General features: G+C 37.4%; 1 protein-coding gene across 1 annotated transcript in view; it reads left to right on the forward strand.

The window, feature by feature from the left end:
* Positions 1–26,154, forward strand: part of TMEM235 (transmembrane protein 235) — a 1,860,278-nt gene that overhangs the window by 513,008 nt on the left and 1,321,116 nt on the right. The gene's annotated exons all lie outside the window — the stretch shown is intronic.

Genomic DNA, 26,154 nt, shown 5'->3' on the forward strand with positions numbered 1-26,154 from the left:
GCAGAATTCCTTAGTAAAGCTTGCTGCTCTGTTAATTTTAATATTTCATTGCATAGAAAGTAAGGTTGGCAAGTTTATAATCCTTAAATTTGGTGGTATTTGATGTAGGATCTTTTAGGAGTTTAAAGAAGGTCAAAGGTTTATGGTCAGACTTCACTAGTGAAGAAGTTACCAGAACAGCATGACAAGAGGTTGACTTATTTGCAAGAATCATATCAAGAATGTTGTGACTTCTAATAGGTTTATTAAACAATTGTTAAAGGGATTTTTTGTTTATTAAGTCTAGGAAGGTTTGGATGTATCCTATATTGCAGCTATAGGTGTCCCAGCTTACTGAAGGATAGTTAAGATCACCTAACTAAGGGAGTTTTTTGCTAAAAGGGAGATCATTTAGAACACTGAGGATACTTACATGATCATCAGGGGACAAATAAAGTGTTCTGTAACTGGGTATTAGTGGATAATTCATTTTGATAAGAGTGATCTATAGTTGAATGAATTCAGTCTGTGAGTCCCTACAGATCAGTCTACCTAGAGGTAGTATGCTCTTTGACAAATATGGGGGCTCCACCACAGTTGGTATAGAGTGAGCTATCACTTTACATTTAAAACAAGTTTTATTAACTATACGTATATGATCACACAGATATTTTCCAAATGCAGGAGTGCCTCAAGATCAGCTAATTTATTGTTTAGACTTTTGGAATAGAGAATCACCATACTGTGATCTGATTTTTGATGCTGATGTGCAAATTATATTGGAATGTCCATGGCACTGGAGGGGCAGCAAAGCTTTAGTCAGTATGAAGTAACTTTGAAACAAGAAATGCAGGCCATCCTTAGTGACACAGGCTGTGTCGAGGATCTCATCTCATGCTGACACATACTGGACTCCCTGGAATGGCACCAGTTATTTAACTTATTACTGAAGCCTATTATCTTTGTCTTTTATCTAGGCATCATTCAAGGTGAAGGAAGGATTCCACTCAGAACTAGTGTCTTACCTGCATTTGTAATGAAGAGTTCTGACATGTCCCGCTGCATATTCCTCAGGGTTTTATGTCATAAGTCGTTCATTCCCACATGTTTCACTATCATCTTATAGTTACATTTGTCAAGACTTACAGTCCTTAGTTCCCTTGAAGCTATGGAGATCCTGGCATCTGAAAGACAACTCACTCCAACTCTCTTTTTATTCAGCTTTACGTGTACCCTCAACACTCCAGTTTCATGACTGGAACCAGTCGCTACGATATGAACTTAGGTAATCAAATGAGTTTCAGTAATTACTTTCTTTTGTCAATGCTCACCTCCTCTGGATTCTGCCTCTGTTCAGTTCCCTACATTTACCCCAAAGGCTTGAGACTCACTTCCTATTTTTGTTACCATCCATGTCATCCTCCATTAGTTCACCCTAGGACACTGATGAATGATTATCCAACTCCTCATTCAGCTACCACATTAAAGCCTGCATATCAACCCCTTCTTCTTGCATTACTGCAATTTTGATATTACTTGCCTCAATATGCCCACCAGACAACCAGTCAACAACTTCATCACATCTTACTGCTCCACCCAGCTCGGTATATTTTCTTATCTTTCCACCTCTCCTCCAACAGCAGCCCTCTGGTGTTATACTGCCTCCTGGAGGAAAAGTATAGGGGAAATTCCTCAGTGCTCTGGCCAACTATCCCCTAGTCTGTATAAATACCACTGCTGGTCTACCCTGAAATGAGGCAGGCTGGTTGGCCTAGTGGGACTAACTGGATTAACAAAGCATATATAGATATATATAGATACAGATATTACTAGAAGATGGAAGTTATAAATAACATCTACATAGAATTACGTTTCTTGTATAATGAAAGAAAGCCATTCCATGGAGTCAGCCTTAGTCAAAAGAAAAGGATGGATATAGAAATACGTTTAACCCAAGGGTCCTTAACACAGGCTCCTTGAATGATTAGAGATAAGGCCTTTGATATTTAATTTCTTTGTCTCCCTTCTCTGGATGTTCTAGGGATAGTTGTATGTTCAAGTGGAGTAGTACTGAAGGGATCTCTACATTAGCAACCTCTTTGCTACATCAGAGAATTCTGATTTTAAAGTTTGAAGATATCAAGTGAAAAATGAGAATTGATGAAGCAATAACTATTATTATAAGTAACCTCATTTTATTATCTGCTTGTTATTGTAACCACAGTTCATGTGTTTATTAAACATAAACATTTTTAAAAAGATACAAACTGCTTATAAGTAGTGATGCACTAGTCAAGTGACATTCACAGTAAGAGATGCACTCACTAATTTAAGTGTATCTGTAATATTGATACATCAGCTAATTCAGGTTTGGCTGTAATATGCAAATGTACTTTTTTTCAGCTGTCCTGCACAAGGTGTGCCTACTTTATGCTGAATAACTGATTAATAAAGAAGTGTTGTAACAACACAAATGTGTGTGACGTGCAGTACAGATAAGATTTGTAACAGCTGTGTAGAGAAACCAAGGCAGAGAAAGCAGAAATTAACTTTACTTCAGCTGTTACCCCATCATAATGGTATAATGGTTAAGGTGTTTACCTGGCAAACACAAGGTGCAGGGTTTGATTCTCATGTGGGGTAATTGGCTAGGCTTAAAATGGCCCACAAGGGCAATTAGCCTAGTACTAACCTATGAACCTATAAAAAGAATCAAGAAATGACAACATCTAACCATATCAAAGGGTCTCTTGAGGTTTACAAAGGCACAAAGACAGTACCTTTTAGAAAAACCCTTCTTCTCAAAAGCATTACAAAAAAAAAAAAACTATTAGGTTCACTAAAGGACACCATGAATTTCGGCTGGCCTCTGAAGCCAAGGATAATTCTAAATTATTCTTTTGGTATATTAAAAAAAAAATACCCAGCATTGCTCTGAACATGTTCATAATGACACTTACTATTCTGACCACAACAGACATTACCAATATCCTTGCAAATAAATGTAATGCAAACTTCACCCCTCTCCCAGATTCTTTTCAAAGCCCCAAAAATATATAAATCCCTTACTTTCTACCAACTATCTGTAAAGATCATTTACTGAAAGTGTTAACTGAGAACAAAAGTACTTCCTCCATGGGGCCTGATAGTAAAACTGGTTGCTTAATTAACAGTGTTAAACATGCCCTCACAGACACATTCCTTAAACTGTTTAACCTACATTTATCTACTGGTTTTTGTCCCTAATGAGTGGAAGAATGCAGTAGTGTTATCCCCCCATAAGGGTAGCCTTACATCTTTTCCAGTTAGTTACAGACTGGCTTACAAGCCTCATCTGCAATGCCATGGAGCCTATTATAACTGACCTCATAAAGTTGTGATATCAGCAATCTCATTAGACTTGACCCCTAATAGTTTGCCTTGTGAAGGGTAGATCCTGTTCATTTACTGTTGTGAACTTCTTTAAAAGAGTTACATAGACTGTAGATGGTAGCCATACAGTGCATGTGACATATCCCAACCTGGTCAACTACTTTGGCACCATTCCTCATGCTGACATCATATGAAAGCTAAATGCTTTAAAAACTAACCCATATGGGCTAAGATAGATAGCAAACTAGATGAAAGGCAAAACCCACAGAGTGTCTCATCAGAAAGTATGAAAATGACAGTAAAGTCCCACAGGGCTTGGTGCTGGGGTTTCTTTTTGTTGGTATTTACTTTTCAGATTTGTAAGCACAGAGCCAAGACCTCTAGTTAACAAGGTTTGCAGATGGATGCAAATTTGGGGTTGTTGGTAAGTCATCCTATCATAACCATTACCTATAAAATAAACTCTCACTTATCAGTGTCAGTTGATTAATAGCTAACACTCTCCTTTGATGCTGGAAGATTAGAAGGCTGTGGGTTCTATCCCCATACCAGGTACTTGATACCAACATTGCAGTGCAGCATAAGTTAGAGGTGGTGCTACATCTCTTAGTTTGCCTTCCTTTGGATGTGACTTTAAACCAAAGTCCCATCTGCCTGAGCTTTTGGTAGTTTGGGTGGATGTAAAACATTCCATTCCACTTATCAGAAAAAAGGGCAGGGGAAGTTCCCCTGTGCCTTGGCCAAATTTCTCTTACACAGTACTCCCTTGAAAAAATATTGGCCTAGTGGGACTAACCTGGTCGATCAAAGAGTAAATAAATAAAAATCTTTGTATACCAAAAATCATCTCAAACTAAATGTTAAAAAGTGGAGTATCATCAATTTAGGTAGACAACCCCTCTTCTAACCACACTGTGTAGATAACAAGCTACATAAAATGATAATGTAGTCAAAGACCTACGTACTTTTGTTGATAGCGCCCTCTCTCTTTTGACCATCATATGACAGTGGTTGTCAGAAAATTCTTTTATTTAACTCAGATAATTGTCAAAGGAATATAATCTAGGTCTGTACAGGTAATCGCTAGCTTATACTCAGCATTGATCAGGTCAGTTACTGAGTACAATGCCTTTTTTGAGATATCTCTCACCAAACATATATCACACAATTAATAAAGATGCCAATGGTTCTGTACTAGGAAGATTACAGGTCTAAAGCCACTGAACTACCAGGAGAGACATAGCAGCTCTGTCCCTTCAGTCAATGTCTTATAGGCTTTTGAGGAGAGCTCTCTGTCTTGCTATTAGAGACCTGATTGTTCTGGAACTTCTAATTCTCCACAGCTCCAACACCTCCACTAATACTAGAACCAGTGACCTATTGTTTCACCAACAGTTTCATAAAACATAGTGGAGGGACCCAGCACCTCCTAAATCTCTGAAATAAACTCCCCTTGCATATTGAGTAGTGCGACTCACTAGATGACTGTCTCCATTAATTTACTCAGTGATTGACCTATATGGCCCTCCTGGAGAAAGAAGGTATGACATGAAGGAGGGTAGTCATAATGTGTGCATGGTCATAAGACACAGTGACATGAATCTATTAATCTGTGAGTGCAGAAAGCCACTTGTAAGAGTAAGTACTAGAAACGGACATGCTATTTAACAGATATGAGATATGGGGCAATGTTATGACCTCCCATTGGGGTTTATATTAAAGGACATTCATTTATCCATTTTGGCATATACAAAATACACGTTAACTGTCAGGATATTCTTTAAGTGATAGCACAGTCTGTTACAATGAGGTCTAATGCAGCCTTCAATAGGTAAAGCTTTCATCTAGTTGTATCTCTGTAAGTCAGGGTGGCCAACCACATTGGGAACTGTTGAAGCGAAAGGCATGGTAAGAATGTACCGGAGAGCTGCCATAGTTGCTCATATTAGGCAATTGTGGAGGTGGCCCTACCGACATGTGTTAACTCTTCTATTGATAAGCAATACTTGTTATTAAGCATAGTTTATTAGTGTTACTGAGTCCACCCCTATGGCAGTGACTCTCGCCCAAATCCACAATTGCACCCATAATCCTGCTCCTGTTATGAGCCCTGGTGTCCACCGAGACTTCCAAAAATGATATGCTATCACATCATTTTTAGCCTTCCTCCCAGAAGGAAGTGAGCAGGCTGACCTTCATAATTTTTGTCACCCCAATAAGAGTTCCAACAAGTGCCTGGACCACTACTTGAACTTGGGTTACAGTCATGGTTTTAGCACTGTCTGTACCAGAGAAATTGGTAAATCAATAGCATTTTAACACAATGAATTTACTTGGTGCCTTGAATGTGTTAAGAATGTGTGCACAGATTTCTTTACTATGCCTTTTAGCTTAACTGCTTCAAATATCTTCAGACAGAAACAAGATATTATGTTGTCTTTAGGTGTCAGTTTAGCTTTGATATTTTGTTTGATAATTGCCAGGATTTCTAGCCAACAGTCTAACTTGTACTTATGCATCAGTGGACTCCACTGTATTATTTACTTTTATTTTAATAGTGACAACAAATAATTAATTTTCATGTTTCTGTCAAGAGCATGCATTATCTTTGAACAAACGTATAAGTACATTTCTACACTTTGCACAGTGATTCTTATTATTGTGGTGTATAAACAACTGATTAATTGGGAGACTCTTCTTCCTCTTCTGCTTGTAACCACACATCATACAGAAGGCTTGAATTTCATGTGTGCCTAATATATCTCGTGTTGTTTTTTATTTTCATCTTTTTACTGACTCCTGTTTTACCTTACACACTAATTGTGAATACAATGGCAAAGAGTGGTGAAGCCCTGACTGTGACCCAGGTGACATGAGTTTTATTAGCAACCTTGGCACTGGAGAAATACAGGTAAGAAGAGGGAATAGTGAAAGCGCTGGCCCACTTACCTCTTCTGGGGAAAAGGAGGCCAGTGTAATCCCACTGATGCAAACTGGCGAGAAACCATCACCTTTACTGCAGAGTGAGGGGCAGGCCTGCTTGGTGGCAATGTCCCTTAGGGAAGTGAGGGATGTCCTTTGCAGTCATCAAATGTCCCTTCCCTGACACTTAGCTGAGTGTACGATAGTTAAGCCTATGGAGAAAAAAGGAAAACAAATGCTAACCATCCTTAATGGCTGTTTGGATGATGACCACACTCTGTTGTCCTTCACCCATTAGGGAATGAATTGTCCATTTGACAGAGAGGGAGTAATAGTTGGCAGGTAGTTCAAGGCAAATTCTGAAACAAAAATACATTTTCATACAGCTTGTAATGGTGGCATAGAGGGAGAAGTAGTTAACTATGATCCAGGCAACTCAGTTTCAATCAGTGGCTTGAATGCTCGACAGTGCATTTGTATCCTAGGGGCAGTGATCATAACAGGTGTTTCTGTTGTGGAGTTCTTGGAAGGGTCTGAGCTCAGAGATACGATGCTGGGCTAGGAAAGCAAGAGGATAAAGAAGACATGGCTCTTGTATGGTCCTTGTGTGGGGATATGCACTCACACTACACCCCATTGTTTGCTTACCATAATGACAATCTATATTCTGCACAGGGATTTAAGAGTAGCAAACACACTGGATTCTTGATGATGACTGCACTACTCCCTGATGTTTGACTCTTGCCTCTAGACTGAGTTCAAGCAGGTCTCATAAGTTCATCCCTTGGACTTCAAGTAGCATGATGGAGGTTTAAAGGTCAAGGGTGCCAGCCAAAAAGTGGTTACATAGAGCTATTGTTAAGGCAAAGTCGGTTTCAGCTAATGGCACAACCATTGTCTGGTAAGTTTTTAAACCAGAAACTCACCAAATTCATAATCTTTTGCTAAGTTTTTCAATTCAGTAACATGAACATCTATAGCCTTAGAAGGACCTTGTGCCCTTTAGTGGAAAATAATTGTGAATAAGTGGGAAGTTCTTTCTAAACTTACAGTCTAATTTTGCAGGAAGACATTTTTGTTAGTTGCAAATGGATCATTTTTTTTAATCCAGATTAGTGTTCTGTACTTCTAAGGAAACAAACTCTTTAAAAGAAATATATTTTGTCACTTGTGCAATTTAAATATTTGTCATGATGCTTAATAAACAATACAGACACTCTGAAGGTGCACCCACCCTCCATGATGTCTTTACTCTGCATCTGTGTTTGTGCAGGGGAGATGTGGTTTGTATGTAGATCATGTCATCCATGTGAGTATTTAAAACAACTTATTTTCCATGTAACATTTGTCTGAGGAAGTTTTGTCAAAGTACATAATGAAAGTGCTTACTTCATTTTTATTAAATCAGTAGATCGCTAAAAGTTGCACTTTCATTATTTTGTTTTTAGTCAAGTGAATATCTTTAATAACAGAGAAAAGACTTTTCACTTTACAGCAAACCCAGGGTTTCATGCTTTTTAATATCTCCGAATCTTTTGGGTTTCTAATACCATGATGGGAATGGACCCCATTCCTAAGTCAAAGTATGATTAAAGTTCATGAAATTAGCATTGTTTCAATCTTTAATGTCAGCCAGAACTGCTCTTTACAGCACCTGCATTGTGCCCAATAATGACATCTTTTGCAATTCATACGGAGTTACATGTATTGGTAACATATCTAAATGTGATTGTCTTTTTTATAAGACCCATTGCTCCTACTACTATTGGAATTGTGTAGGTATCTTTCTTCCATATTGCTCTCATTTCTGCCTGCAAATCCTGATATTGTATGGCTTTGTGTCTCTTTGTACACAAGATACTGTAGTCACTGGGTATAACAATTTCAATGATCAATGCTACTTTTGTCTTCTTTTCATGGACCACTCTATCTGATTTTCTCGCATCTATCTTTTGAACTCTTGGTAATGGGTGATCCCATGTGATGTAGCCATCATCATTTTCTATGATGCTTTGTGGCTCATTTTCCAGTATTTTCAGCTACTTCAGTACCATAATATTGCACAATCCCCATTGCAACAGCCTTGCCACATTATTATGCCTTTCAGTATACAGTTTTCTGTCATTAGTATGTCACAACCAGCAACAAGGTGTGCAACTGTTTCCAGTTCTGTTTTACAAAACCTACATTTGTCTGTTTCTCCCACATGTTCAATGGATTTTGTAAACCAATCTGTACATAGTCCACCACTATCTTGGGCCACCAATATTAACCTTTCATCTTTTGGTTTAAAGTTGACTCTACTTAACCATTCCTGCATTCGATCCTGATCAACATGAGGTTGTTCCAGGAGTTTCTACACTTGCAACTATATGTATGCATTTTTCACATTTCTTGCCTTCTCATCTGATCTTTCACCTTATGTTCTTTCTTTTGTTTTTCAGCACATTCAGTTGCTGCCTGATTTGATCTACTTCTGGTTTGATTTCCATTATTGCTTGACACCGATATGCTTCTGCTAGACTAAGAATGGAAGTCATCTTAGACTTATTTTCCTCATGTTTCAAAACTTTCACTTTGTTTGGGTCTTGTGAGGTCAGCAGATATGTATGCAGTCCCACAGTTACAGATCTATACATGTAATCAATTTCAAGGAGGCCCATACTTTGGAATGGGGAATATATAATCTTGGTATGCACTGATTTTTATAAATCATTTGATGATCATGGATCATCTTCCTTGTTTTTCTGTCTAATCTGTCCAACCCCTTTTGGGGCCAGTCAATCACTCCAAAAATGTAAGGACAGGAAGAGCAAATTGGTTTCTAGCTTGAACTTTGTTCCTAGATATCAACTCTGTGTTCAGGACTAATTTAACTCTTCTAAAATATTCCTTACTGAGTTTTATTTACATTTGTTCATATTTTATTGTTGATCCTTCATCAATTCCCAAATATTTATAGACTCCCTCTTGCTCAAGTTCTTTATATTACATTCTTGCCCGAAACTGATGTTTTCTTGATGCTGCAGTTTTTCTGCTTTCCTGCTTTATAGGTTGCTTTTACACATTTATCAAGACCACATGACATTCTTATATCATCTGAAAAAGTTTTGACTACTTGCAGTTGTGCTTTCAGTTCCCATCTGATGAGCTACACAGTTAAATCATTGACAAAGAGAAGATGAGAAGTCTTTACACTTTTTTGCTTTCTGGGAGCCAATTTATAGACATGTCTTAATCTGTTAAGCAGACAGCTTAATGGGTTAAGGGCAAGGTTAAAGAGCAGCAGTGATAGAGTCACCTTGGAATATCCCCCTTTGGATTTTTATCCCTGGAATAATAATTTTTCTTTATCATGGCTTAACTGCATGTGGTTTGCCACTGTTTCATGGTTGCCATGATGTAGTTGATCAGTGTAGGGTATACATTATACATTTTTAAGCAATCTTTTATCCATGAATGTGGGATACTGTCAAATGCTTTTTTGTAGTCTATCCGTGCCATACTTAGATTTTTCCCTTTTTTACAGTTTTCCACTATGACTTTAACACCAAATGATCCTTTGTTTCATATGACTTTCTTTAATTACCCTTTTGTTCTATGACCATAATTGAGTTTTCTTCTAAAGGACTATAAACTCTGTTGGCTTCAATTCCAGTGTATAGTTTATACGTCGTCAGGAGGCAAGCTATTGGTCTATAATTTTTAGGGTAGATTGCAGGTTCACTTTTAAGTAGGAGCATTGTTTTCCTGTTGCTAGCCAGGCTGGTGTCTATTTGGGGTGTGCATATAAATAATTTTTACTCATGGCTAAATCTTCATGCAAAGTTGTTAATACTTTTTGCCAGAAGTTAGGCACTGCATCTGGGCCTGGGGTTTTCCAATTAGAGGCTTTTCTTAATTTTGTTTCAGTCTCTCTGGCTGTTACTTCATCCCATTTCATATCATGTACCTTTAAACGTCTTATTCTTTCTTTTACTTTTTCTATCCATTTAGTATCTTTGTTATGTTCCACAGGATCTTCATAGATACTTCTCCAAAATGTATTTATTTCTTCTTTTTTTGATGGTCTTTCAATTCCTTTTACCTTGTTTCCCAATTCTCTATAAAACTTTTTTGGGTCATCAGTAAACTGCTTATTTTGTACTTTTCCGTTATATTTATTTTCTGCCTGCGCTGATATTTTTAGTTTTTTATTTGCAATAGTGCACAATAAATCTTGATCCACTATAATACTGTGCATTACTGTTATTACATCTATCTTTCTGTGTATTTTTGTTGATCTGTTCCCTCTTCTATACTCTTCTAATAGTAGCAATTATTCTCTTAATTGCTTTATAGTTTTCTCTATTCGATGCTTCAAAGATGGCTTTCGATTTCTCCCCTCCTTTCCCTTACTACCCTATGTTCTTGTGGTAGGACTTTATCTGTTATTAATTTGGCTGCATAATAATATATCTTGTTTACTTCTGTTGAATCTCTGTAGACAGTTGTAATTACTGTGTTCATTTGTTTTATCAAACTATTAACTTTTTGGGTTTTATTGACCTTCAGCAGTCTATTTCTTTCATTGATCTTAATATCTTAACATGTCTGTCCATCTTTATGAAATCAAGTAACTCTTCTCTTAGATCATTTTCTTCTAAACTGAAGGCACATTCTTTGTTCGCCATTTCCTGCGGGCATTCTATAGAAACTTCTAGATCTTCTTCCTGTGCCACGTTCTCTTCAGTTTCACCCTGTATCATCCATTGCTCTTTCATATCGGAACTCACTGGCCTATTACTCCACAGCATTGACTGTATCAGACTTGCCACAATTTCCCGTTCTTTCCCTTGCTGTGTAGCTCCAACTGAACCTTTGTACTGGTTTCCTATGGAAGGCTCCAAAGTATCTTTTTCATATGTCAGCTAATTAGATGCTTCCTGCTCCACTAGTTTCTTCTTAATGTGGGTGTCCATAGCTCTGTCCTGTTGTGTTGTTATCCAAGTTAAATTTTCTAGACTAAATCTTTCAGTTTGCATGTACTCCATAACCACAGTTTGTTTCTTTAACATATCCATTATGAATCTTCTTTTCTACTTTTCCTGTTTCTTTTCTTATTTTTTTCTCTTGTAAGATTTTCCATATATAGATGCCTTTCATTCTTTGGCTTTTCCAATGCTGTGAGCTACTGCTACCTCACTTAAGTAGGAAAACATTTATTTTATTTATTTGCAGTTTAATTGGAAAAGTCTATTGGGCCGAAACAAGCCCATTTTCAATGGATGCCCGAGGAGAAAAGCTCCATATACAGTATTATAAAAGATAATATCAACAAAAACATATATCTTGTAATAAATTTTGACTGAAAATCGAGAAAAAATTTAATATTGAAAATACTTTAACAATCGTCTTGTCAAAATCAAACATGAAAAATAATTATATTTGTAACCAAACTACATGATTAATTTAATCTTATTGTATGTTATGCATATGCTAAAATTACTGTCATGCACTAAATACATCTGTCCATACTATTGTCATCTACTAAATGCATATGATAAACTATTGTGATGTATTAAATAAGTGTTTCACATTTCTTGTGTTACTGTTTGTGTAATGCCTTCAAAACATTTCTTAGTACTGCTGCCTCTAACATAGTTCAGCATATTGTTACAGATGATCCCCATTTATAGGTTCATAGGTTGGTACTAGGCTATCAGCCATAGGGCCTACACAAACCTAGCTATAACAATTCCCTGGATATTTCTTCCCACAATATTTACTTCCATGGACCCCTGTCTAGCAGGTCAACTGACGTGATCCCCGGGGTGAATTTCCTATCTCCCATTCAATCATCAAGGTTCCTTTTGAAGAGGGCCAAGGAGGTGCTCTGCTTGACATGTATGTGCAGTCTATTCCATAGTATGGGGAGTCTCTGGGTCAGGAACCTATCCCTCCAGCATGTTTTGTTCATTGTGATGACAAGGTTTAGATCCCTGGAGCGTGTGGCTCTGAGGGATTGGGATTTCTTTAAGTGGAGCATGTCCAACAGCTCAGGGTTTGACATGGCCTTGTATGTTAAGCAGATATCGCCTCTGAGTAGACGATATGCCATAGAGTATATCTGAAGTTTTTTTTAGATGGTCTGCATAGGGCATCTGCTTTAGGCCTGTGATTCTTTAAGTGAGGTATTTCTGCGGCCTTTTCAGCTGTTGCAGATGTCTTGTGAGGTACATACCAAATGGGGCATTGTACTGTATAATGGGTCTAATGAGGGATGAGTAGAGTGGGACAATGACCTCCTTTTTTCCGGATGAAAAGCCCTTAGTGATGAGGTGTGCCACATTGAAGGATTTCCTGACTGTTGTGGTGATGTGGTTATTGAAGGTGAGACCACTGTCCACCTGTGTCCCTATGTCTCTCATCACACTTTCATGTTTAGTGTACTGCCACTTACATGGTAATTCATGGGTACATGGCTTTTCCCAAAGGGGAGATAACTGTACATTTCTTGGCATTAAGCTTGAGCCCATGGCTCTGGCACTAAGCATCTGTTTCTGTAAGGCCCTTTTGTAGAATATCCACATCATTTGGGGATTAAATAATGGCTCCCAGTTTGCAGTCATCTGCAAACTTTGTTAGCCAGAGTCTCTTAGTGTTATCCTGTACTTCAGAGAAGTAGATGCCAAACAAGAGCGGTCCCAGGACTGAACCCTGAGGTACTCCACTTATCACTTGTCTGGAGCTGGATTTGGAGTCAGCTACTTTTACAGTATGGGTTCTGTCAGTAAGCCAGTTGGCAACCCATCGAGTGACACAGGGATTTATGCCCAGCTTAGTAAGTTTATCTATGATTCCAGAGTGGGAGATAGTGTCAAAGGCCTTGGCGAGGTCCATATAGGCTGTGTGGACCGCCTTACCCTCATCCACAGCTCTGGAGACTGATTCGAAGAAGCCAGTCAGGTTCAGGAGACAAGATAGGCCTTTCATGAATGCAAACTGGGTGGGGTCCAGTGTGTGAAGATTATCAATGTCTTTGTTTATAAGTTCCATGATAATGCGTTCCATGCCCTTGCAGATCAGACTCATCAGACTGATGGGACAGCACTTCACGGGATCCAAAGTGGATCCCCCCTTGTGGAGTGGGATAACTGTATCTGTGCACCACTCAGTGAACACAAAGCCTGAGGTGTGGCTATAATTAAACATGACACTTAGGTGAGGTGCCAGTTCATTTTGTAGTTCATGTAGTACACAGCCCGGGATGTCATCTGGTCCCATGGATGCTGTATTCTTAGCTTTGGAGAGTGTGGTTTCTACCTGTGTGGCCATGATTACCTGAATTTGGCAATCTTTTGGTATTGAGATGGGCCCTTTAGGGGGTGAAAGGGGGGTGAAGTAGGCACTAAATCATTCTGCCAAGATATTGGCAATATCTTTCAGATCAGTATATTTAATGCCATTCTGTTGTAGCTCAGAGCATATGTGAGTATTTGCCATTTAGATTCTTGACATAACTATAGAATGCCTTGTGGTTGTCCTTGGATTCTTTGGCAATTTTATTTTCATTACTAGCTTTGGAGGATTTAATGAGGGATCTCAGCTTCTTACTGAGGCTGGTAAGGGAGTTTTTTGCATCCTGGGATTTTCCTCTTTTCTGCAACATTTTCTTTCTTTTGTTGTATAGTTTGATTATGGAAGGGGACCACCAGATTGGCTTCCTTTTTTTGGAGGCGAGCATCTTGGTTCTATTTGGGATGGCATGATTCATGCACGAGTGGATGTGCTCGTACAGTGCCTTAGTGTAGGATTCAGCAGTCCAACTTTCAGCTCCCTTCTGCATGGGTGTCATGAAGTTTGTCACTTCTGACTTGTGTAGCATGAAGTTGGCTTTGGAGAAGTTTTTTTACAGAGGTTTCCATACTGGGGGGGTAGGGTGTGGATGTCAAGGGTGATTTGCTTATGGTCAGACTTGACCAATGAGGGGGTGACCACTGGTGTGGAGCATCTATCTCCCATGTTGGTAATGACCGGGTCTAGGATATTGGTGCTCCTGGTGGGACAATGGATTTGTTGATCCAGGGCAATGGAATTTATGATTTCCAAGAACCATTGGGAAAATGTGTTGGTACCCGAGTAGTTTTCCCAGTTAATGGCAGGGTAGTTGAAATCACCCAGTATTAGGTTGTTTGGTTGCATCTTAATATTTTCCAGTATGTTTAGAAAGGTGTAGTGAGAATCTTGGGACATGGTGGGCGATCTGTAGCAAGCTACAATTTGGATTGCAGTCTTACCTAGTGTTAGTTGCACCTGGAGAATTTCAGATGCATTGTGTTGGGCAACTAGCCTGGACGTATGAATATCCTTGGAGAATATGGACACTCCTCCATCTTTAGTGTTTCGGTCTTAGTTTGGTGGCCAAAAAGTGTGGTAAGAGTTGTAGCCTGGTATTGCAGGGGTACTCTCTGCAGCCTTGAACCAGGTCTCAGTTACTGCACAGATATTGATGTTCTCCATTTTTAGGAGTGCCTCGAGAGAGTGCATTTTGAGATTTAGACTTCCAGCATTGACTAGCATTACCTTCAGATTTTGCATGCTTGTATCTGTTACGGTGGTGGTTTTATCCTTTGAACCTTGCCTGAAAAGGCACTATAGGGGTGGCAAGAGCTTTAGCCAGTAACCTGAATCCCAGGGGTGACAGGTGCAGACCATCTCTGGCAAAGCATTGTGGTTTGTCGATCATGTCATCACAGGCAGACAGATACTGGATCCCCTCTGAATGACACCAGAAGCTTAGTCAATTGTTGAAGTCAATCATTTTGTCCTTATACTGTGGTATCCTTCTGGGCTAGGGTCATACCCACCTGGGCCACATGATCCGAGAGCTCTTCCATGTCTCTTTTCATGTAGTCTTGGGAGATAAGTCTCAAGTCATTCACTCCAACATGGACAATGACAGAGTTGTATTTGTACTTGTTGTGGAGTGACTTGAGTGTATGCATTATGTGGTGAATCCTGGCACTCAACAGGCAGCTGACTGTAATTTTCTCCTTGTTCAGCCTGGTGAACGGGACATCAGTGTGCCTGACTATAGAGTCACCTATGACTAAAGTGTTGGGTACGTTGTCTTGCTTAGGGGCTGTTGTTGGGTGGCACACTGGTGTTGTGAGTTGTGTGTCGCTTTGGTTGTGACTGGTGTTTCTTTGTGTTTTAGCTTTAGAGGTCCTTGCTGCTTGGGCAGGTTAATGTTAAGGGCCTCCGCATATGTGGGTTTAGTGTTGCTATGTGTGGGTGTTGATGATGTGGGTTTTGAAGGGCTATGTGTTGCTTGAAGTGTATTGCAGGTGTTAACCTTCTCCTTTTGATTGTCTAGCACAATCTTGGCTGGAGAGAGCTTTGCTTCCAGTTTGGCTATTTAAGTGCATCTCTTGCAGGTTGTAGTGTTGGGTGGTAGGAGGAGAGGGTTGTCTGTGTACATGAGGCAGTTGCTGCATTGCCCCAGTATGCCCAGATTCACCAGGTGGACAGGACAAATTACTTTGCAATTATAGGCTGTTTAGTGCCTATGATTAATTTCTCCTTATTAACAAGGATAATTGAGTGCTTTTATCAGTTTAAGGCTTCCTACTGCTTTCCAGCAGGTTCTAGAACAAGTGCTAGTCACAGGGGTTCAGCTTTTAGTGCTAGTACTGAGAAACCAGCTAGTTCTAAGGAAATATTTGAAGAGCAAACTTTCTGGCACCTGGAATAGTTTAACCGTAGCCCTGTGGTGCTGCACAATGTGAAAAATGTGCAAACACGTGCGTATTTAAGCCAGAAAGTTGAAAGGGATAGAAATCAGCCCAAAATGGCTAAAATTACAATTTCAGAGCTGGAAACCACTCCTCTAGTGTCAAACAATGCTCACCACTCCCACTGGTAAGCAGTAGGACTTCCCTCTACCACAGCAAGGTCTGGATAGCTCTGAACACAGAAAATAAAGTCGTGAAACCAGCAAAGCCTGGGATCTGGACTATACTAGCTAGAAAAGGTGGGAAACGAGCAAACAAGATAGTATTTTTTTTTGTTAAAATAGGCTAAACAATGCAATAATACACTAAATAAACACAGAAAAGGCTAACGCACTTGAGTGTGTAGCCCTAAACAGTAAATACAATTAAAACTCTACAGAATTAGCAATTTAAAAAACTTTCTAAATTAAGCAAGGCAAGTGCACAACTGAAAAACAATTTAAGTGGCAGTAATACAGTAGAATAAGTAGCTAGTCTACATATACAGAAAACCAGCTAAAAACACACTAAAGCAATTCAGATGCAGTGCAACCTAGAGCACTTGAGTTGTAGCAATATTAAGACAAATACAGTTTCAATAAATAAACTAAAATATACTCTATATTTCCAAAATGTTTGAGAAGCACAGTCAGAACACAAGGATATTCATAATTTTTTTTTAAGAAAGGGAGAAAGGAGGAACAGAAGGAAAGAAACTAAGTGGTTGGCCTTCTCAGATGTTCTCTCTGTATTGGGTAGAATGAGCTAATGACACTAGACTGGGAGGAGTGTCCAAGATCAAATTTAGAGTAGGGGCGGGCAACTGCAAGGCCAGCAAGTATAAAGACAAGATGCCAATACGAAGGGAGGGTGGGAGAAAACACTACAGAAATGTTTATCACAAGTGAGCCAATAGCTATGAAATACAGTACAAGTATGCAGTATACAATAAAATTGCTATAAATATCTAGAAAAAGCAATAACTACTACAAATAAGCAAAATAAACAGGCTACTTATTGCTGTATCACAGATCAGCTGCTCCTCCTCAGATAGCTCTGTGTGTAATGGCTGAAACACTCAAGTTAACTTCTTAACAGAAAGCTAAGTAAAAAAGTAGATGAACAAAACAGCAAACTAAGTAAAAAAAGTATTGGAAGAAGCAGACCAGGATCCACAAATGGTCTTTATTGAGCGCTTTTATTTTCTAGGTTCTTTTGTAACAGGTATAACTTTTTACTCTTCTCAAAGTCCACTGTTCTTAGAATCCGTTTGGAATTTACATCAGAGAAATTGTGTTGTAGAAGCTTTCTTTCCTCTTGGTTTGTTTGGTACTTTTTCTTCATCGGTGCATCAAAGTTCTTAACAGAAAGTTGAAACCTGAAACACCTTTAAAAAAAGCTCAAATAAACCAATGAGGTGCTTTCTCCAAGCTGTAGTCCTGGCAACCCAACTAGACAATGACCATAAACATTAAACTCTCACTGAAGTGGTGGATGGTCTGTGCTAACTAAGATGGCCTGGACAATGAGCTCAGAAAACAGCCTCTAACAAACAACTAGGCCCACAACACAATCAGGAATATGGAGAATATTACAGGTACTACTTAAACTATTTTAGGCAGAACACACTGCAGAATTGTTTATCACAAACACAATCAGGAATATGTACAATATTACAGCTATGACCTAAACTATTTTAGGCAGAAAACACTACAAAAATGTTTATCACAAGTGAGCCAATAGCTATGAAATACAGTACAAGCATGCAGTATACAATAACATTGCTATAAATATCTAGAATAAGCAATAACTACTAGAAATAAGCAAATAAACAGGCTACTTACTGCTGTATATCACAGATCAGCTGCCCCTCCTCAGATAGCTCTATGTGTAAAGTTTGTGAAGAAACAGAAGTGCTTTGCATGTAACTTAAGATTCAGTCTTACACTTCATAAATTGACATGGTTCTGGTGCTTTCCCTACACAAAGAAGTTATTTTCTCTATCTTTGAAATATGTTGTTTATCTTTCTTACAAACAGTTCATATTAGCTTGAAGCCCCCCACCTTTGGCTTGTCACGTAACCCTCCTCCCCACGCCTTGCCATGCTTTTGCAACTGTTCACTATTCTGTATGTACTTTGACATCATGCTTGCAGAAATACAGCCCCACTAAAACAGCATGTTGTATTTCTACATGACATACATTAGACAGTGGCATAACTGGCTCAATTATTGTCCTGTGATGATACCACAAGGCAGCACCCCATTCCAGGTAGCTCTTCAAATGAAAAGTAAAGAAAAATAAATAAATACATACATACTTCCCTGTAATAACCTGATCCCCACATTGTAACAATCAGATTATTACAGTTGCATCCACGCTCCCCCCCAAGTTAGCTTTAAGATGATATATGGCTGATCGCACCCTCCCAACACTTTGTGCCCGGGCAATTGCACCTCTTCCTTCATCCTAGCTACACTTCTGATGTCAAACTGCAAGTCAGACCTTCACAATGACTTATGCTGAACAACAAGCTTGCTTTCTGATGCTGTAAGAATAGCTGATGTAAGTTTTTTTTTAATTGGGAATGTCAGTTTGTAATTATATTTACAAAACATAGATTTGTTCTTCTGAGAATGGAAGCAGATAAAGCAGTCAATGATGATTTTGAATTTTAGATGTTAGAGATAAGGCTCAGAATAACTCAGATTCTGCTTAAAAGTGTATCCTATATCATTTCATTAGTAAATAGTTTTAAGACCATTACTCACAAGCTTTACTCACTTTGGACAGAATTAAACAAAATCTATTGAGGCTCTTTTGTTTGTAGACTTTGACTCTTGTGTCAGTTTCATGCTCCACAGTGGCAAAACAAAGAGCACAGCATGCAGTTTGAAATGCCCTGTAGTATTATACTAATGGAAGAACTGTTAGCCCTGCTTTATCTTTGGAGTTGCTTTCTCTTTCATATTGATGCAAAATGCTCAGAGCTGTTAGATTTTGAGTTGTATTCAGTGACAATGTAAAGGTAAAATTAACAAGTGCCTGTCTTTACTGCTTACAGGGACAATAGTGGCATGTATTGACCATTTACAAAGTAATGGATGTGATACTATATTGCTTGCAAATTATTTTTGAAATTTAGTGATATTTTGTAAAGAAACATACTATAATACCTGATTGCAGATAACATTTACTATACAAATCTAATCTTTTAGTTCCCTATTCACTGGGTAAGCTGCAAAACCTACTTAAGAATAAGGTTTTATTCATCTGATGAAGTCCTAGTTTATGGGGACGAAAATGCATGGATGTTTTTTAAAAGCGTTAATGATTTTTGTGACAGCGTGTGGATGATTTTGTGACAGTGTGTGGAAATAAATATTGGGTACTACCAGTTCGTTTGGTCTTCACTCCATACCTACAGATTTCTTTTTGATTAATAGTGACTTTTGGAAGCTTTCACTACATTTTGTTACTTGTTTTCACTTCGTGGAGAGGTTATGGAGAGAGATACTGCACCGGATACCAAGGGGCAGGACGAACTGGGCCAATCAAACTGATTGGTCAGCTCACAGAATTGATTGATTTGCTTACTCCGTTGTGCCAAACCATGGTAGGAACTAACTCTAATGTCGCACGGACCACAGGAAGCAGAACCGAAGGGTTTTTTATACACAAGCATAAGAGAAAAAGGGAGCTTATGGGCAACAATTTTGAAGCCGGTGACCTACTCGAACCGAATGGTGAGACCTTCAATCCGGGAGCTACCCCAAGGGTTTTGCGCGACAACGAAGTGAATCCTATTGACGGAGAAAATACTGAAGGAGGGAATTTAGCATTACCATCTAAAGCTTCTATACCTTGTTCGGTTTTACCAGGTACTGTTTTTGACCCTAGAGTCAAAGAGACTAATGAATGGCTTAAAGTCAAATACAGTTTTAAGGTGGACAACGGAGCTCCTCAGGGACCTCTTAATACTGATTCATATTCCACCAAAATGGACAAAATTACCAAGTTAATGTTACAATATAGAGTATTATGTATTGAAAATGCTTACCTTGCAGAATGTATTTATAAGAAAATTGTCCCAAAAGGACTAAGGATACACAAATATCCTAATAATGTACAAGTGGGCTCTGACTTCCATAAGGATTTATTGGAAGTTTTTAATAATTGTGGATTGGAAATTTTAAAGTTAATAATTAAGGAGAATGTCAGAGTACGGGAGGTAATACAGAAAGAAATAGATGAACTTGATAAGTTCATCAAGGATGATTTAATTTTTAGTATAAAGGAAGAAAAAGATAAGTACTATAAAGTAAGGATGGACATTGACACTAAATGTAAGGACTTAATTGACAGAAAAATGACTAAATTGAAGAGGGACATACAGGAATATGAGAATAATACCAATTATCCCAAGCCACCTTATGCTAATAAGAGGTTTTATGGATATAACAAAAGGGAGAAAGGTAATAGCCCTATTGACCAAGAGTTTGAAGGGTGGGAAAATTATGAATACAATCAAGAATTCCCGCCATTAGTTAGAGAGGATAGTTTTTTTCACAAACAGGAAAATTGGAAAGGAAATTTTCGGGGGGGGGGGGGAGAAGGGGGAGGGGGAGATATTAGATTTATATACCCCCAACCCTAATGAAGCAGCACCCATCCAGGATATAGTTGTTGAAGGTTTTAATAACAAGTATGGTGGCTTTTCTATCTATAATTTTAGTAATATTTCGTTAACAAAGGACCATTTTAGCCTTCTGGCTAAGGGTCTTAAATACATTCCCTATACTAAAGGGGATTTAACCAAAACTCTATTAGACATTAAGTTGTTTCTTAGGAAAACAAGTTTAGAAATACTATATTCTAAGAACAATATAAATGGAACAATTCAAAACAATCAAGGTTTAACACGTAAATCCATTTACAACCCCCCACTACATCCACAATTAAAAAATTTTGAATTGACTTTAGAAAAGGAAATTAGAGATGTGCAAAGTAAAATTAAATATCAAACTAATTTGACTATGGAAGAAAAGATTATTTTGGAAGAATTAAAATCTAATCCTGGAGTGAGAGTTATGAAACCTGATAAGGGTGGGGGGATAGTTATAATGGATTCTATACACTACGAAGGAAAAATGAATCAAATTTTAAGAGATGAAATTGAATACACTTGTGTTTCTAGGAACGAAATAAACCTGGCATATCACAAAATTGATATAATACTACAAGATATGTTACAGGAGGGTTTGATTGATGGAAAAATGTATGCATACTTGAGAGTTGAGAAACCAAAAATTCCTAGTATTTTCGGAATTCCCAAGATTCATAAAAATGCTGAGGATCCGCCTTTAAGGCCCATAGTATCCGCTGATGGATCTAAAACGTTACCACTAGCTAAATATGTTGACACAAAAACTAAACATATTTGGCTTCAGAACAAGGCCATCCTTAGAGATTCTTGGGATTTGTTAAGAAAAATTAAAACTGAGTTATATTCTGACAGCTTGTTGTTTGTTACAATAGATATAATTGATTTGCTCTCTTGTATACCTTACGAAATAGGTATGAAAATGTTTGAGGAGGTTGTTTTTCAAGATAAAACTATGTCACATAACGAAAAGGTAGTTAGTACAGCACTCATGGATATTGTTTTGAAGAACAACTTCTTAATTTTTAATGGTGAACTTTTCAAACAAATACAGGGAGTATCCATGGGAGCTGCTTGTGTCCCTACCTTTGCGAATATTATCTTAGCAAAATGGGAAGAAACCTTTGTCCTACACTCTAAATTTAAGTCTTGCTGGTCTCTATATCACAGATTTCTGGATGACATAGTTATTTTTTGGACAGAGAGTAGTGAAAAATTCGAAGAATTTATGATATACATAAGTAATAAGTAATACCACTAACTTTCTTAAGTTTACGTACAAAAAATCATACAATGTTCTTCAATACTTGGATTTAGAAATTTATAAAGTAAATAGTGAATTAGAAACCAGGATACACAGGAAAGACATGTTTTGCAACTCGTTCCTTCACTATAACAGTGCACATCCTTTACACTGTAAAAGGAATAGAGTGAAGGGACAATTTGTAAGAGGCTGTAGAATGACTAGTTTGGAGAATGATTTTTCTGCGGAATGTGAATTACTTGAACAAATGTTTCTGGATAGGGGGTACCCCAATGAATTTATTAAGAAAATTAAGTCCAAAGTTGTAAGTGATAGAAAAAATAGATTCAAACCTATTAAGGGGATTATGAATTATATTGAGAAGGAAGAATATGAAAGGGTAAATAAAGAAATAGAAAACCCAGGTACATATCAACAGGCATTGGTTTTGGAATATAATGCAACTAACTTTACTATAAAAGGAACTTTTCAAAAGGAGTGGGAAAGATTTATTGCCCTTACTGACTTGGAAGACATACCCAAGTCACTACCAAAAGTGGTTTACAAAAATTCCAGCAGTATAAGAAACATTTTAGAAAATAAAAATAATAATAGTGGTAACCAAATGAAATTTTTTATGGAAGGTGGAAAGAAAATAGGCACCTTCAAATGTGGTAGGTGCAGTCAGTGTGGATACATCTCGAATAAAGGAGAGATTTTTTTTGGAAAGTAGAAACAGATGGATACAAAGTAAAGGGTATTACAATTGTGACACTAAGGGAATAGTATATCTTGCTATATGTCAAAAATGTGGTTCATTTTACGTAGGGAAAACAGAGAGAACCCCGAAAAGGAGAATATACGAACACATTTATGACATTTCAAAAGGAAAGGAAACAAATGCATTATTTAAACACTCCAAAACATGTGAAGGGTATAAATTTCATTTTTCAGTACTGGATCAAATTAAATATGACATTAGGGGTGGTATATGGGAAGAGAAAATCGAATATAAAGAATTGTGGTGGCAAGTAACTCTGGAAGCAGGTAAATTTCCAGGGTTGAATGAACACCTTTCCATATTACCACTGCTTAAAATAAGGGCTGCCAAAATATAAAAAGGACAAAATACTAAGGTAATCATTTTTAAGACAATAGATGGCACTGTTCCCTGTAAGTTTTAAATAGCACAATGGTCTTATTAAATATAGTACTTATTTTTGCTTAAAATATGTTATATAAAATATATTTTAAAATTGTAATGATTTTATGAATTATTTATTTATTTAATGGATTTATTGATAAGTTTTTAATTTTTAAGGAATAAAATGAATTTAATACATTACATTTAAATGAACTAATGAATATTTATGAGCCCACTAGAATGCTGATTTGATTGTTTAAAATGTAATAAAGGAACATTATTGGATTATTAGTTTTAAACCAGTATAAATACAGATGATAAGGTTTTATTCATCTGATGAAGTCCTAGGTTATGGGGACGAAAACGCATGGATGTTTTTTAAAAGCGTTAATGATTTTTGTGACAGCGTGTGGATGATTTTGTGACAGTGTGTGGAAATAAATATTGGGTACTACCAGTTCATTTGGTCTTCACTCCATACCTAGAGCTTTCTTTTTGATTAATAGTGACTTTTGGAAGCTTTCACTACATTTTGCTACTTAAGAATAGCTTACTTTGAACCATGCAGCACAATAAATGTCTGTCCCATTTTTTTTTCTTGAATTCTCTTGCTATTGTGTTGGGGGGGGGTTACTTTAATGTAATATGTCTTTGTGAAGGCTGTTTTAGTAATATAGTACAGACAGTATATGCATTCCAACTTTTGTTTTTTTTTTTTAAGATGGCACCTATCTGTAATAGCTTAATACCCAGAAGTTACTTGAAAGTCCTTGTCTTTTCCTCTCTGATTTTATAAAGGTTAATCTTTGTGTGTATGGTGCATCTGATGCAGACTGTGTGCATTTCATTGGTCTGTTTAGAACTGCCTCTTTTGCATTTGCTCTTTTTACTGAAGAAATATCTAGAACTGCACATGGTACTGATTTAATTTATTTGTTAACTAGGTAAATGAGCTTATTACTGCAGATTCTTTCAACTTAGCCCGCCCCAAGGACAAAAGTATTGTTTGTTTATTAAGTATGTATTTTTGGAGGGAGACTAAGTATATTTGCAAAGGCAGAGGCAGAACATGGAAATTCAGACAAGACAGAAAGTAACTGTAGTAGGGATTGAATGTCAGTCTTTAGAGCTGGGATTTAGAGACCTGAATCATTAAGCCACTGTGCTGCCTAATACTACAGAAGGGATCTTACCACCACTATCTAAAGAAGATTAAGAACAATAATACCTTGTTTTGATATCGCATTAACTGCTGTGCTCATGAAACAGTGGCACAGAAATTACAGTGAGAACAGATAAAAGAGTACCTTACTCACCACATCGTCAGATGATCATAGTTAACCAGCAGTCTGCAATCTATTGTTACATCTGCAGAATTTAAGCATAGTAACTTTAAAGAAATAGTCAACGAATATAAGCTACTAATTCCAAGTGGATCATCCTTAGTAAGTGCATTATATTATGGATGTATGTGCTTGACATACCTCTCAACCTCTTAGTGCAAGAAATCTAGACAAAGCCAAAAATAATGGGGGATGGGCCAAAATCAGGAACATATTTTAAATACTATTATTATAAGTTAAAAAGCTGCTAGAACAACGTTTTGTATTAACATTAATTTTCGAAGGATATAAAGTCTGAAGCTCAAAGACTGCATTACTTAGTGACTCCACTCCCCAGTGATTTGCCATCATGCCACAAATTTACTGAGGAACAGGCCTAAAGCATGAAGCAAATGTCTTGAAATTCTGCAAAATTCCGGACAGTTGAGAAGCATGTTGCTTTCATGTGGCAAATATAAATTGTAAGAGCAGCTTTCCTAAACAATTTGTTTATGTATGTCCATATTTTGGTTCTCTGTGTTGTACTCTGAAATAATTAAGGTGGGGATGGGATGAAGAATGGAAAGAGATAAAATTATGTTGTAAAAAAACTCTAGAGGCATGAGATGGATCAGCTAAATACTTCAATTTGAATATGTTGGGACAGTTTTTTTCCCCCACTGGGGACAGATTTTCTGGAGAATGACATTTCAAAGGACGTTTTATAAATTCTACATTTATGGCAAAATTTGCTTTTGTTTATGAAACAGGAAAAATACAATGTATTCTATAATTCCCAAAGTTGTCTCTTTATTCAGTAACACAAGATGTATGTTTACTATGGTGGTAGTGGGGTACCAAAATAAACTTGTTACATTCATTAATGTATACTGGATTACATGTCTTGGAGACAAATATCCAAGAAATTATATTTAAAAAATGAAATGGCATAAAAAATTTGACTTTAATGCATTTGGAAATCCAAGGAATTTGGCATCAACCAACACTTTAAAAACCTGAATCAACTTATAAAATATTTAACAGAAAATGTGGGACAAAGATTCTCTAACATTTCTGCATTAGTCAAATATATTTGGGACCTATACTGACAAATTCATAGTATCTGGAGAGCTTATTCAAAAGTACATTTTTTAAAAAGTGAACCTTGCCCATTATCAGATCATAATGTCCTTGTTTTTAAATGGACTGTTAATATAAATATTGCTGCCTGTAAGAAGGGAACCAGCTTATGTAAAAAAAGTTAAAAAAATACTTCAGAGAATGGTTTAATAATTAACTAGAATATATGCTAATTACTAAATGACAACAGAGAAGTCAAAAAATCTAGTGTTGAGGACTCAGTGAAATCATTCTCATATTGTAACATCTTGAATTGGTTCTCTAAAAAAGAATGGGGTAAAGAACTAGCTAAACTAGAAGAGAACCCATCATAGAGTACAATGCCCCATTTGGGATGTACCTCACAAGACATTTCCAACAGCTGGAAAGACCACAAAAGTACCTCACCAAGAGGATTACTGGCCTCAAACATATGTCCTATGCAGCCCGACTGGAAAAACTCCAGCTGTACTCAGTGGCACATCGCTTACTCAGAGGTGATCTCTGCCTGACTTACAAAGCCATGTCCAACTCAGAATTGATGGACATGCTCCACCTAAAGAAATCCAAGTCACTGCGAGCCACACTCTCTAGTGTGCTAAACCTCACCACAACAATAAATAGAACATGCTG

Source organism: Protopterus annectens, chromosome 4.part0, assembly GCF_019279795.1.
Source record: "Protopterus annectens isolate FY-2018-M chromosome 4.part0, PAN1.0, whole genome shotgun sequence".
NCBI classification, from domain to species: domain Eukaryota; kingdom Metazoa; phylum Chordata; order Ceratodontiformes; family Protopteridae; genus Protopterus; species Protopterus annectens.